Raw genomic sequence first — 15,216 nt, 5'->3', positions numbered from 1 at the left:
TTCCACCAGATTATTAAATGTTCTTGGTAATTTCCCCTGCTTAAGTTTTCTTCTTTTCATGCTTCTATCTAATTCAGGTGTTGGCACGGCATTCAAATCTCCAAGTAAAATCATCTTATGATCCTCCAATTCTGTTAACATTTGTTCCAATTTTTTAAAGAATTCAGCTTTATTCATATTTGGTGCATAGACATTTATAACGTTAATCTTTTCTCCCTGATGGTTGATTTGTACTCCTAAGATCCTTCCTTCATCGTCCTTACATATTAATATTGGGTCCCATTTCTCCTTCACGTATATCACAACTCCTCTTTTTTTATTAGTGTCTGAATTAACAAACTCTACCCCCAACCTTTTATTTGCTAGTATATGTTTGTGTTTTTTTGCCACGTGTGTTTCCTGAAAACAGATCACATCATAATTTTTATTCTTTAACACCTTTTGAATTTTGTTCCTTTTAGATTTTTCGTTCAAACCATTAACATTCCAGGACACAACCTTTAACGACATTATATTGTTTGACTTTAATTTATATTCTAGTCTACCTCTTCTCCATTAACTCTTCTTCTTCCTCCTCCTCTTCTTCTGCACCTACTGCTCCTTCCTCTTCCACTTCCTCTTCTTGTGTTTAATTTTGTTATTCTTATTTTTCTAAGTCTTAACCACTCTCCTTTAATTTACCTTATTACACCCGTGTGATTTTGTTTTTCTTATTTTATATTCTTACAATTTCTTTTATATCACTTTCTATTGTATTTCCTATTTTTTTCAGACAGAGTATTACCTTTGAAGTCAATTAATTCAACTGTATCCTAAAGTACAACCATAATATCTCCGAGTACCACCAATGTCTGCTAGAAAATATGTACTATTATAATATACAGTTACAGATCCAGTTGAATAATAAAATGTCCAGAAATCAAAGAAAATAGCTTCACTTATAATCCCAGTATATCTCAACCTTGGCAATCCTAAAGTCTTGTTTATACACCTTAGTACCTTCCTTAGGCTCTTGTTTTTCTTCAAATGATTCCCCCCTCCTAGGGTATTATTAATAGTATATGACAATATAGTTTGTGTTTTCCCAAACCATCCCTTAAAACCTTAACACCCTCTGAAAGTTTGGTAAATTTCTCCAAGACTCAAATAATTATTACTTATATATGAATTATTCCTGTTAAAGTGGTTTTCTAAAGTCCACGTAGATTCTGATGGGAGAGCAGTAGTTCCTTCTTCTTCTTTTTTAAAAAATTAATTAATTAATTAATATTCAGTTCCGATTTCTTTTAATTTCTTTAATCTTCCACCACTTGCCGGTTTAATCCATCACGTATAAAGGATATTCTATAACTTAGTCCATGTCCTAATCCAAGGTCTAGTAAGGCTAATAATTCAGGCTTTAATCCACGATCTAAATCAGAACTGTAAACCAATTAGATCCCAATGTCACAAAATCACTGGTCCGGTCTCTATCACGAAATCACTGTTTCAGCCTCTGTCCCTGAAGAAAAGGAGATCACTGGTCCAATCTCTATCACCAAATCACTGTTGCAGTCTCTATCACAAAAAAGAAGAAATCACTGGTCCAGTCTCTGTCACCAAATCACTGGTCCGGATTCTGTCCCCATTTCCTGTTTATATTTTCAAGTCCATAAAAAATGTAAATGTCCAATTCAAAATGTTGTAAATATCCAATTATAGTCTACTGGGGTGCAAAACCCCCTGTTTTAAACACTTAAAGTTATTTTTCAAATTTTCCCAGGGTTTATCGGGTGATATTTTCCGCATTCCAATTATTTCTGGTTTTTTCTAGCTCCAACGCTTGAATGTAAATCTTTCCCAGAGAGAAAATTAACAACAAAAAAGAAAACGGGAAAGAGCGGGTTAACTTAAGTCCAGTTTTTCAGCAGTAAGGATCGAAAGAGAACCCAAGATCATTGCAGTCAAATATAACCTTTTTTCTTAGACAGTTCTTATTTAAAAGAGAGGAGACGTTTCTGCCAATCTTCCCTTATTCTTGTCTTTACTGTAACTTTGTTATTTTTAACGCAGCTTCCAAGCTTTCCCTGTTTTCTTTTAAATTAAACTTCTACTAGTCTTTCAATCAGCTCTGTGGTTATTACGTTTCTAATTATCACTCTCACTGAGAGGGAACAACAAAGTCTCTGGATAGTCCTTAATCTGTTGCTTTGTTTTACAAATTCAAAAGTCTATTTGCCTCGACAAAAGCTACTGTGGGCTTTTGTTATGTACTCACGCAGTCAGGCTAGAGGCTGCATTCCTTCCTTTACCCCTGCGACTTTGTATCCTACCGCCATTTTAACTCCTCCACCGGGATGGATTCCTTAATTTAATCCTTCAACATCCAGCGTTCACTTAATGTGTTCTTTCAAAATTTTATTTTAAAAATACTTCTCTCACACTAAGGATCCGTTCTTAAATTTTTGAAGATTCGCCGCTTTCCCTAGCGAGAGCCAGAGATATCGCAACACAGGGTCGGTAGCTTCCTCTTGCGCTTGCAATCCCGTCGTCTTCGAGCTCTTCAAGAAAACCCCCCCGAAAGAACAGCCGGACCGCATCCACGCTGCCGGTTAGCCATCCCTCAAGGGTATCCCCCTTGGGTTTTTTGGGGGGTTCAGTGCCTTTGCAACTCCCCCAAGCCCCTGTGTTGTTCGGAAAACCCCGACGAGGCTTTCCACGCTCCCTTTCTGTCCTGCGGCGGAAACCGGAAGCCCTTGCTGTCCAGCAATATCTAAAGGTCTAAGGTTTCCTGCTCTAGGTTTTGCATCTGTCTGGAAAATCTGCGTTGCTCACATGTTCTTATCAGCAGATACTTCCATTAAGTCCAATTAAATTGCTGATGCTTTTTGTTTTACATTTTTCTCTCCAAGGTTTGTGTGTTCATCATGTTGACGACCTTTCTCCCACTTGGCATAAGGATCATTGGTATTTTGTGTTGAAACAGAGGCCTGATTGCTGCACCTTACGGTGGATTTAAACTCTGTGAGCGTAGTCATGCCTTAGCCCTTTGAGAAGGATGCTGCAAGGAAGGCAAGGGGGGGCAGCCTCAGACTTCCAACATACGCAAAACCATGATAAAACATTAAAAACTTCCCTAAAGGCTGTATAGTTACTTATCTCCTTGACATCTGACAGGAGGGTGTCCCACAGGGCAGGTGCCACTACTCAGAAGGCCCTCTGCCTGGTTCCCTGTAACTTCGCTTCTCACAGTGAGGAAACCACCAGAAGGCCCTCGGTGCTGGACCCTGATGCCTGGGCTGAACAATGGGGATGGAGACACTCTTTCAGGGCTGAGGCCATTTAGGGCTTTAAAGGTTGGCACCAACACTCAGAATTGTGCTCAGAAACGTCCTGGGAGCCAACGTAGGATTCAAGAGGATGGTTTTGCAGTTGCTCATAGTGTTGGGGTATATTCTGGTGGTTGTTAACAGTTTGTATGGTTTATTGGTACATATAACATTGCATATTGTAGGTATGGCTAACCTGTGGTCTGCCAGATGTTACTGAGCTGCAGTTCCTGTTGGCTCCAGCCATCATGGCCAGTAATCAGGGATGATGGGAATTGGAGTTCTGCAGCATTGTGAGGGCCACGTGTCTGCTACTCCTGAGTTAGAGGATTTTCCTGTTGTGTGATGCAGCAAAGTAATTTAAGATGACATGGGGCAAAAATGCACAAGCATCCTGTACCTTTAATAAGTGTGTATAAGATAGGATTTCAGCAGGTATACCCCTTTTTTGCACTTGGCTAACCTACTAGTAGGGACGCGGGTGGCGCTGTGGGTTAAACCACAGAGCCTAGGGCTTGACGATCAGAAGGTCGGCGGTTCAAATCCCCGTGACGGGGTGAGCTTCCCTTGCTCTGTCTCTGCTCCTGCCAACCTAGCAGTTCAAAAGCACGTCCAAGTGCAAGTAGATCAATAGGTACCGCTCTGGGGGGAAGGTAAACGGTGTTTCCGTGTGCTGCTCTGGTTCGCCAGAAGCGGCTTAGTCATGCTGGCCACATGACCCGGAAGCTGTACGCCGGCTCCCTTGGCCAATAAAGTGAGATGCGCGCCGCAACCCCAGAGTCGGTCACAACTGGACCTAATGGTCAGGGGTCCCTTTGTTGTTCTTGTTTAGTCATTTAGTCGTGTCCGCCTCTTCGTGACCCCATGGACCAGAGCATGCCAGGCACTCCTGTCTTCCACTGCCTCCTGCAGTTTGGTCAGACTCATGTTTGTAGCTTTGAGAACACTGTCCAACCAGGGGTCCCTTTACCTTTACCTTTAACCTACTAGTACTTCACCTTGGTCTTCCAGCACAACAGTGGCTGTTAATAGACTCCATTGTCAGGCAACAGGGGGTCTTTTGCTTCTCTGCTGATAAGCGATTTCTTTTTGGCTTTAGCTAAACATTCAGCGTACCCAAAAGACAGCTTTTGCTGATTTCACAGAGGGAGAGATCAAGTTCATCCCGACGTACAAATTTGACTCTAAAACAGATCGCTGGGACTCCAGGTAAGCGCCTGCTTGATAGTTGAGCCTTTGTAAGTAAGTCCTCTCAATCATTCTTCTGCAAGGCTTGTTTGTTTTTCCTAGTCTGCCAAGATGCCAGTAGTGTCCTGCCTTTCCAACCTCCTGAGCAGGCTAGTAAAAATATATATTTTAAACATGGCTTTGTGCTAAGCAAGCTGTTGGAGGAGGGCTAGAGTTGAGGGCTGGACGGACTTCCTTTCCTCTGCAGCCAGAATGGACACCAAGCCACGGAGGAAGAGAGAGATCCAGCTCTCCTTCACCTGCTCACTTTGCTTGCATGGAATTCCTGGTTGCCAAAGGCTGCTAGGCGAGTTGTGAAATGCAAGGTTGTGATATGTTGTCTTCCTCAAGCCATCCCTGCTCAAAGTCTCTGGAAATGTTTTGGCTCCTTTTCCCCACATTTGTCCTGATAACCAGCATCCTCTGTTTCGTGGTGTGTATAAGCGGTGTTGCAGTTCCTTGAAAGGTGCAGCAGGCTGAATGAGAATCCTCTTTGTGTCAAGGAAGTCTGGGAATGAGACTTGGTGCTCTCTCGAGATGAGTCTGCCAGGGCATAAGAGCATGAGAGCAGCCCTGCTGGATTAGGCCATTGGTCCATCTGGCCCAGCATCCTGTTCTCACATTGGCCAATGAGATGCCTCTCGGGGAGCCCACAAACAGGACCTGAGTGCAACAGCACGCTCCCCTCCTCCAAGCCATACTGCTTCTCTTGGTGGAGTATGTTCTGTGGCCATTATGGCTAGTAGCCATTGAGCCTCACCATCCAGGATTTGGCATATTCTTGTGGTTCTTGACAACTGTCAGAAGCCACCTAGGCCTGCTAGTTTCATTGCTCTTGCTGTGGTAATGGGGAAATCAAAAGGACAGGCAGAACATGTAGTGATGAAGCCGGAAAACGGCAGGCTCCTTTGGGCAGCATTTCAGGTGCCAGAAAGGATCTTTTGGATCACTGATAAAATTGTGTCTGAACAAGAATAACGGGGCCCCTTGCTTTGGGGAAGGATCATCATTTGGTGGTGTGCCATATGCTTTGTATGCAGAGTCTCAAGTTGAAAGGCACCTCCACCTGAAAAAGGATTGGGCCACAGAGAGCTGCTGCCAGCCAAAGTATGGCTGGGGCATGTTCCACAGGGGGGAATGCACTGGGACAACCGATCTCAGTGATCACGGGTAGGAGGAGGAGTTATGCTAAGACCAGACCATGTCATTACAGAGGAGGCAGGTTTAGTCGTTGTCTGAGGACTATCCCTGCCTCCGGGTCTGGTCCTGACCGGATGGATACTAGAATCAGCAAGGGATACCCACATGACCTGAAAGTGTTGCTGTGCATACCAGGTCAATGATTCATAAGACCACTGCCATCCATGACTTGATCATGGATGGAGGACTTGACCTGGCATGTGTGACAGAGACTTGGTTGGATGAAGCAGATGGGCCTGTCCTTGCCGCTGCTTGTCCACCAGGTTTCTCTTACGCACAGCAACCCAGGTCATGTGGGCGGGGAGGGGGGGGTTGCAGTGATTTTTAGGAAGTCATTAGTTTGCACCAGGCGTCCTATTGGGATGACCCAGTTTTCCGAGTGCATGTTCTGGAAGTTGGGCAATAGGGGCAGTACAGGATTCCTTTTGGTGTACCGACCTCCCCGCTGCACCAAGGATTCCCTGCCCGAGCTGCTTCAGGTTGTGGCGGATGTTCTCCTGGAGACACCTAGCTTGGTTGTCCTAGGGGATTTTAACATCCATGCCGACACGACCTTACAAGGGGCCGCTCGGGACTTCGTGGAAAGCATGGCCTCCATGGGGCTGTCCCTGAATAAGTCTGGCCCAACCGATAGCCGCGGACATGCCTTGGACCTGGTGTTTACCTCTATGGATGCTGGTGATCTGACACTAAGTAAAAGTGAAACGAAAGAAGTGCCATGGTCAGATCACTTCCTGGTGCAACTGGACTTCTCTGCGACCCATCCCCTCTGCAGGGAGGTGGGACCGATTCGGATGGTCCGCCCTCGCCACTTAATGGATCCAAATGGTTTCCAGAGAGTGGTAGGGGATGCTCTATCCCATGTTGATGGCCTTTCAGCCGATTCCCTGGTGGCCCGCTGGAATGTGGAGTTAACCAGGGCTATTGACTGTTTGGCTCCGAAGCGCCCTCTCCGATTGCATGGAGCCCGGAGAGCCCCGTGGTTCTCCACGGATCTGAGGGCAATGAAACAATCGTTGAGACGGCTAGAGCGCCGGTGGCGGATAACTCATTCTGAATCTGACCAGACACAGGTTAGAGCTCAACGTCGAGCCTACCAAGTGGCGATAGCGATGGCGAAGAAGACTTTCTTCGCCGCCTCTATTGCATCTGCAGAAAACAGCAGCAGGAGACTTTTTCAGGTGGTTCACAATTTAGCGGAACCACCTGCGACATCGGGGCCCAGTACGGGCCACATGATCTCCTGCAATGATTTTGCAAAGTTTTTTGCAGATAAAATCGCTCAGATTCGGGAAGAAGTAGACTCCACCGTGGGAGCAGGGCCGGGGCGGGAGAGTGCAAGAGTTCTGTCTGGTCAAGTTGAGTGGGATCAATTCCAATCTGTTACCTCCGAGGATGTGGACAGGCTGCTTGGACGAGTGAAGCCAACCACCTGTCTCCTGGATCCTTGCCCATCCTGGCTTATAAAAGCTAGCCGGGAAGGACTGGGCGATGGGCTTTGTGGGGTGGTGAATGCTTCCCTCCGTGAGGGAGCCTTCCCAGACCCGCTGAAAGAGGCGGTTATTAAACCGCTTCTTAAAAAAACATCTTTAGATGCGGCCACGATGGCCAATTATCGCCCAGTCTCAAATCTTCCATTCTTGGGCAAGGTGATTGAGCGAGTGGTTGCTGAACAACTCCAGGCACGCCTGGAAGAAGCGGACCATTTGGATCCCTTCCAGTCGGGATTCAGGCCTCATCATGGGACTGAAACTGCCTTGGTCGCACTGGTTGATGATCTCCGGCGGGCTAGGGACAAAGGTGAGAGCTGTTTCCTAGTTCTGCTGGATCTCTCAGCGGTGTTTGATACCATCGACCATAACATCCTTCTGGACCGTCTTGAGGGGCTGGGAGCTGGGGACCCTGTCATACAGTGGTTCCGCTCCTTCCTCCTGGGCCGTGTTCAGAAAGTGGTGGTGGGGGATGAGTGTTCAGACACCTGGGCTCTCACTTGTGGGGTGCCTCAGGGTTCTGTCCTCTCCCCCATGCTTTTTAGCATTTACATGCAGCCACTGGGAGAGATCATCAGGAGGTTTGGACTGGGTGTTCATCAGTATGCGGATGATACCCAGCTCTACTTTCTGTTTTAAATCAGAACCAGTGAAGGCGGTGAAGGTCCTGTGTGAGTGTTTGGAAGCGGTTGGAGGATGGATGGCGGCTAACAGATTGAGGTTGAATCCTGACAAGACAGAAGTACTGCTCTTGGGGGACAGAAGGCGGGCAGGTGTGGAGGATTCCCTGGTCCTGAATGGGGTAACTGTGCCCCTGAAGGACCAGGTGCACAGCCTGGGAGTCATTTTGGACTCACAGCTGTCTGGTACGTAGGCTGAGACCCTATCTGCCTGCAGACTGTCTCGCCAGAGTGGTACATGCTCTGGTTATCTCCCACTTGGACTACTGCAATGCGCTCTACGTGGGGCTACCTTTGAAGGTGACCCGGAAACTACAACTAATCCAGAATGCGGCAGCTAGACTGGTGACTGGGAGCGGCCGCCGAGACCATATAACACCGGTCTTGAAAGACCTACATTGGCTCCCAGTACGTTTCCGAGCACAATTCAAAGTGTTGGTGCTGACCTTTAAAGCCCTAAACGACCTTGGTCCGGTATATCTGAAGGAGCGTCTCCTCCCCCATCGTTCTGCCTGGACACTGAGGTCCAGCTCCGAGGGCCTTCTGGTGGTTCCCTCACTGCGAGAGGCCAAGTTACAGGGAACCAGGCAGAGGGCCTTCTCGGTAGTGGCGCCTGCCCTGTGGAACGCCCTCCCATCAGATGTCAAAGCGATAAACATCTACCTGACATTCAGAAGACATCTGAAGGCAGCCCTGTTCAGGGAAGTTTTTAATATGTGACATTTTAGTGTATCTTTCATCTTTGTTGGAAGCCGCCCAGAGTGGCTGGGGAAACCCAGCCAGATGGGCGGGGTACAAATAAATTATTATGATTATGATTATGATTATGATTATTGTCAGGGGTTTAGGAGCAGAGGCAAGGGCAAGGGAGGAAACAGAGAGCGAAGGGGAGGAGGCAGAAGAAAAGATGAGTGATGACGACGACCCGAGATCTCCGAGTCTTTCCAGTGAATCAGAGGATTCACAGAAAGGAGCACCAGTGGCCAGGGCAAGGGGGGAGTCTAGGGGGGCACCCCAGGAAGATAGAGCCAGAGGGGACTCAGAGGAGAGCAGTTGGAAATCGGGACCAGCGTCACCGCCAGAGAGCAGGGAAGAGGAAGGGAGCCAGGGGGCAAGCGCTGGCAGCTCACCACAGGAGGGAGGGCACGAGTCAGGAGTGGCCACACCTCCATCGGGGAGCGAAGAAACGGTTAAGCGGAAAGTGGAAGGTTGGGCGCGCGCGCCAAGTTCAAATGCAGAGGAAGGTGGCGCAGTAAGCAGCCCGGAAAGGGAGCCAGGTCCTAAAGCCCGGCGCAAGGAGACAGGAGGGTCCGGGGGGTCAGCGTCAGAAGAATCCCGGAAGGAAGAGACCCCGGGGGGTAGAGGGACCCAGAGGAGGACAGTCAGGCGGAAAAGGTGGAGCCGGGCTAGGATATTAAGTTGGTGCACACGGGGCGGAGACTCAGACGGAGCTTCGCCGATCTAGCTACTAGACGTAGAGTTGCGCGCAGCAGCGTGAGAATGGAAACTGTAATTCAATAAAGACTTTTACTTAATGATCGCTGGCTAGCGTGATCCTTTGTGAGCTAGGATCTTCAAGCAGCTCTGACAGTAAGCTCCGTCTCTGAATTGTGGGCATCTACAGCCTCGAGGAGGGGAGAGAAGCAGGTGCCTACTAGCGAGCTCACGAACGGCAGACGACATGACGGCTGAGCAGCAGATAGAGGAACTCAGAAAAGCAGTGTCACAACTGAATGCCGAGGCTCTCGCATCCAGGAAGAGAGAGGAGGAGGCAGCTGCCGCCTGCAGGGATCTCCAGGTCAGGTTAGACGTGCTGACAAAGCAGACACCCAGGCAGGAGGGAATTGGGTTGGCGAGACGAACAGGCGGTATGGTCTCTCACTTCGATGGGAACCTGCAGCAGTATCCCAACTTTAGAGCAGACGTACTGTGCGCACTGCAACTGCTGAATAAAGACTTTAGAGATGAGCAAGAGAAAGTGGGATTCATCATGTCCCATTTGCATGGGGATGCTAAAGCATGGCTGCGCAATTTATGGAGAGATAAGGATCCGGCACTCCAAGATGCGGATGCCTTTATTAAAGCGATGGATGGGTGTTTTTTATCAAGCATTGACGTGGATCTTGCCCGGAAGGAGGTGCATGGACTAAGGCAAGGGAGGGCCAGCGTGAGGCAGTACCATGCCCGCTTTTTCGCTTTGGTCAGTGCCCTGGAATGGGACAGAGATTCGGCCCCTGTAAGAGACCTCTTTGGGGAGGGGCTGCACAGCTCGATTAAAGATGAGATCGCGAGGGGGGAGAGACCCCGGACCACCCAGGAGGTCGTTCAGAGGGCACTGGCAGTGGGGGTGCGGCTGGAAGAACGTCCGTGGAGCAGGGACGAAGGGCGTGGAGGGCGCGAACCAGCCAGGGGCTCCTCCTTCCTTCCCAGAGAAGCAGCGCGTGCGCAATCCACGCCTCCGCCAGGAGGAGGAGCGGAACCTATGGAGGTTGGAGGTGCAAGGGCTCAGTCAGCAACCAGAGCCCTAGCACCGGCAGCAGTGAAAGCGAAGCCTCCTAGAGGGAACAGGAAGTGTTACGTCTGTGAGGAGCCAGGGCATATGGCGAAAGAGTGTCCCCAGAGGCTCCACAAGCTCACTGCAGCCTCAGCAATGGTGACTGCAGCAACGCAGCAAGGAGGACCACAGCAGGGAAACGACGCAGTCTGGCTGGAGGAAGAGGCCCTGGGGCCCAGCCAGACGTGTTAGTGACGCAGTCCCCAGAGATTTTACAGCCCGTGAACCCCCTCCCGCCCAAACCAGTAGTGAGGCTCACCGCATCTCTCCAGCTGCCCAATGGAATCACCATGGACGTGCCAATCACAGTTGACTCGGGCAGCAATGCGGACTTTATAGGGCAGGACTTTGTCGACAAACACGCTATACAGTTGCTGCCGGCCACACTGCCCCTGCAGGTTGTCACGGTGGATGGCAGGGAGTTGCTAGGGGGGCAAGTGGTGAAGCAGACGCCACCGATGGCGATGCGACTTGGGAATCACAAAGAAATCATCAGCTTCAATGTCACTCAACTATCGGATACGCCCATTGTATTGGGAATGAGTTGGCTGGACAAGCACAGCCCAACGCTGGCTTGGTACCAGAGGCAGCTGATCTTCGGCTCTTCCTTTTGTGCTGAACACTGCATCGTGCCCCGGCAGGAAGGAGAGGAAGAGGAGTCACAGCTGTTGCTAGGCACGCTGCAAGCGATTCCCCACAAGTACGCAGAATTTTTGGAAGTTTTCTGCGAGAAGGAGGCAGACAGGCTACCCCCTCACAGACCATATGACTGCAAAATTGACCTGCTGCCGGGGGCGGCGCTGCCTAAAGGGAAACTGTATTCCATGTCAGAGGACGAACTGCAGGAGCTCAAAGAGTTCATAGATCATAATTTGGAGCGCGGTTTCATCCGAGAGTCCAAGGCAGCGGGGGGCAGTCCTGTATTCTTTGTTAAAAAGCGAGACACGCCCCAAAAAAGACTGGTAGTGGACTATCGCATTTTAAACAATGGGACCAAGCCATCGGACTTCCCCATGCCCCGAATCGACGACCTCCTGGCGAAGGTGCGGAAGGGAAAAGTGTTCACCAAGTTAGACCTGCGAGGGGCGTACAACCTCATTCGCATGCGGGAGGGAGATGAGTGGAAGACGGCCATGTTCACGCCACTGGGTACCTACGAATATAGAGTTATGCCTTTTGGATTGCAAAATGGCTCCCACGTTTTTCAAGCTTTCATGCATCACGTGTTGGCGGGACTTCTCTACAAGACGTGCGTCTGTTTCTTAGATGACATCCTGATCTTTTCGGAATCGCAGCAGGAGCATGACGGACACGTCAAGGAAGTGCTGAGCAGGCTAAAGCAACATAGGCTCTACGCCAAGCTGGAGAAGTGCCAATTTGACGTGACGGAGGTGGATTTTCTGGGCTACAAGTTGTCTGACAAGGGGCTCGCCATGGACAGCGCCAAGGTTCGAGCGGTATTGGATTGGAAGAGTCCACGCAACCGGAAAGAGGTCCAACGGTTTGTCGGCTTTGCGAACTTCTATCGCAAGTTTATCAAGGGCTTCGCTATGCAGACAGCGGCCATCACAGACACGCTTAGCTCCAAGAAAAAGAAGTTCGTTTGGACAGAGCAGGCGGAGCAGTCCTTTCAGGCACTCAAGCGTCTCTTCGCGTCGGAAGAGCAGCTGCTTCACGTCAACCCCAGCAGGCCGATGAGGGTGGAGACAGACGCCTCGGACAGAGCCGTGGGGGCGGTCCTGCTGCAAAAGGATCCGCAGGGGGTGTGGCGACCGGGAGCGTTTTACTCCAGGAAGCTCAGCAAGTCCGAGCAGAACTACACCATCTGGGACAGGGAGTTGCTGGCCATTCATGCAGCGTTCAAAGCGTGGAGGCACTTCCTGATCGGCGCCAAGCACACGGTGCAGGTTTGCACGGACCACAAGAATCTGGAGCACTGGCGCACGGCACAGTTCCTAAACCAGAGGCAGATACGTTGGGCTGAGTTCTTTGCGAACTTCGACTTCCGCATAGAGTATGTCCCGGGGGACACCAACATCATGGCGGACGCTCTCTCCCGTAAGCCGCAGTATCTGGAGGACGCAACGCCAGCAGCCGCCATGCACATCTTCGCACCAACAGTGTGGGCGTGCGCCGCGGCAACCGTGGACCTGGAGGCGGTGCGACGAGCGTTGCAGGATGACTCCTTCGCGCAAGCAAAGATGGCAGAGGTGCAAAGGGGCAAGGCAGCGGCCGACGGTTTCCAGCTACGAGATGGTTTGCTCATCCGTAAAGGGGCCATCTACGTGCCGGGAGACGACCTTCGCGCCAAGGTGCTGCAGCAGCTGCACGACGCGCCCACGGCCGGGCACTTCGGCAAGGAGAAGACGGTGGAATTAGTAGCCAGGGATTTCTGGTGGCCTGGAATGAGAGGGGAGGACGCAGACTACGTGGCGAGGTGTGACACCTGCCAGAGGGCCAAGCCAGTGCACAGACCGCCGGCCGGACTGTTGGAACCGCTGCAAACTCCGGTCGAACCTTGGGAAAGGGTGGCCCTGGACTTTGTCACGGATCTGCCCAGCTCGAGGGGCAAGACGGCAGTGCTGGTGGTGGTGGACCTGTTTTCCAAGATGGCACATTTCATTCCGTGTGCTAAGGTGGCCACGGCGGAGCAAACCGCCAAACTGTTCATAGACCACGTGTTCAAGGTTCACGGTCTGCCACGGTCTATTCTGTCCGACCGGGGGCGGCAGTTCATCTCGAATTTCTGGCAGAAGCTGATGGGCTTCCTGAACGTCAAGATCAACCTGGCGTCGGCGAGACACCCGCAGACCAACGGGCAAGCGGAGCGGGTCAATGCCATCATGCAGCAGTACCTGAGATGTTATGCAAATCAACAGCCTGTGACGTGGGTGGATTACCTGCCGCTTGCCGAGTTCGCCTACAACAACACGAAACACGTCTCCACGGGGGTCACGCCGTTCTTCGCCAACAACGGGAGGCACCCCAGAACCTTCCCGGGACTGGAAAGAATGGGGGAGGGGGAGCCGCAGACAGCAGATGCGTTCGCGTCGGAGCTGCAGGAAGTCCACGATCAGCTGAGGCGCCACCTGGAGCTGGCCAAGCACGCATACAAGGTACAAGCGGACAAACACAGAAGGGTTGGCGAAGAGCTCCACGTGGGAGACTGGGTCTGGTTAGCAGCCCACGCAGTGCCGGCCAGGTCGTTGGCCAAGAAGAAACTAGGGCATAAACAACTGGGGCCCTACCAAGTCGAAGAGCAGGTCAACCCGGTAGCTTTCAGACTGGCACTTCCGGAGGGTTCCAGAATGCATCCGGTATTCCACAGATCGGTGCTCACTCCCTACAAGGCACCGCACAGGTTCCAGGAACCCGGAACGGCGCCGAGTCCGGTCAGAGACAGAACAGGGCACGCGGGAGTGGCACAGAAGAAGCGCATCAACGAAGTCACGGAGATTTTGGACTCCAGATGGGGGGAAGAGGGGGTAGAATACTTTCTCGCCAAGGAGGGCATCCCGGCCAGTGCGAACAGCTGGGTGCCGGGCTACGCCTTGGACGAACCTCTGCTCAAAGACGAGTTTCATGCCCTCTTCCCACATAGACCTATGCCAGCAGACTTTTTCGACGACTGGCTTTTCACGCCCCCGCTTTCGGCCAGCACGTTCCGGGGGTTCGACTCGGACGAGGACCCGACATGAGACGTCCGTTCCCCGGAGGGGTCACCCTCGGGATCTGCATCAGAACCCTCGTATTGGTGGGACGATAGGCCAGAGGAGCAGTTCCGCAGAAAGTGGCTGGAATGCTCAGGACGAGCAACGCCGCCAGGAGGAAGTGAGGGAGAGACGGACATGGACATTTTCGGGGACGACCCTGGTTTCGAGCACGGCGGCACAGAGATGGAAGCGGAGGTGACCGTCGTCGACGAGAGCAGGGAGGAAGACCAGGGAGACTTCAGATGGAGACCCGCCACGGGAAGCGAACGATATCCGACGTTCGTCCCTTTGCAACAGCAGCACCCAGCTCCAGCACCGGAAGGAGGGGAGGGGGGAATGGGGGGCTTCGAGGGGGGGATGGATGTCAGGGGTTTAGGAGCAGAGGCAAGGGCAAGGGAGGAAACAGAGAGCGAAGGGGAGGAGGCAGAAGAAAAGATGAGTGATGACGACGACCCGAGATCTCCGAGTCTTTCCAGTGAATCAGAGGATTCACAGAAAGGAGCACCAGTGGCCAGGGCAAGGGGGGAGTCTAGGGGGGCACCCCAGGAAGATAGAGCCAGAGGGGACTCAGAGGAGAGCAGTTGGAAATCGGGACCAGCGTCACCGCCAGAGAGCAGGGAAGAGGAAAGGAGCCAGGGGGCAAGCGCTGGCAGCTCTCCACAGGAGGGAGGGCACGAGTCAGGAGTGGCCACACCTCCATTGGGGAGCGAAGAAACGGTTAAGCGGAAAGTGGAAGGTTGGGCGCGCGCGCCAAGTTCAAATGCAGAGGAAGGTGGCGCAGTAAGCAGCCCGGAAAGGGAGCCAGGTCCTAAAGCCCGGCGCAAGGAGACAGGAGGGTCCGGGGGGTCAGCGTCAGAAGAATCCCGGAAGGAAGAGACCCCGGGGGGTAGAGGGACCCAGAGGAGGACAGTCAGGCGGAAAAGGTGGAGCCGGGCTAGGATATTAAGTTGGTGCACACGGGGCGGAGACTCAGACGGAGCTTCGCCGATCTAGCTACTAGACGTAGAGTTGCGCGCAGCAGCGTGAGAATGGAAACTGTAATTC

General features: G+C 51.5%; 1 pseudogene across 1 annotated transcript in view; it reads left to right on the top strand.

Moving 5' to 3' along the window:
- The window catches only part of LOC310697802 (inositol polyphosphate 5-phosphatase OCRL-like), a 37,626-nt pseudogene that overhangs the window by 18,126 nt on the left and 4,284 nt on the right, over nt 1–15,216 (top strand). The window contains exon 8 of the transcript in view: nt 4,414–4,517. The product of the transcript in view is annotated as an inositol polyphosphate 5-phosphatase OCRL-like (transcript). The remainder of the gene's footprint in view (nt 1–4,413; nt 4,518–15,216) is intronic.

Source organism: Podarcis liolepis (assembly GCF_965112155.1).
Source record: "Podarcis liolepis genome assembly, chromosome: W".
NCBI classification, from domain to species: domain Eukaryota; kingdom Metazoa; phylum Chordata; class Lepidosauria; order Squamata; family Lacertidae; genus Podarcis; species Podarcis liolepis.
The sequence above is the reverse complement of the archived record's forward strand: the minus strand, read 5'-3'. Positions and strand labels throughout refer to the sequence as shown.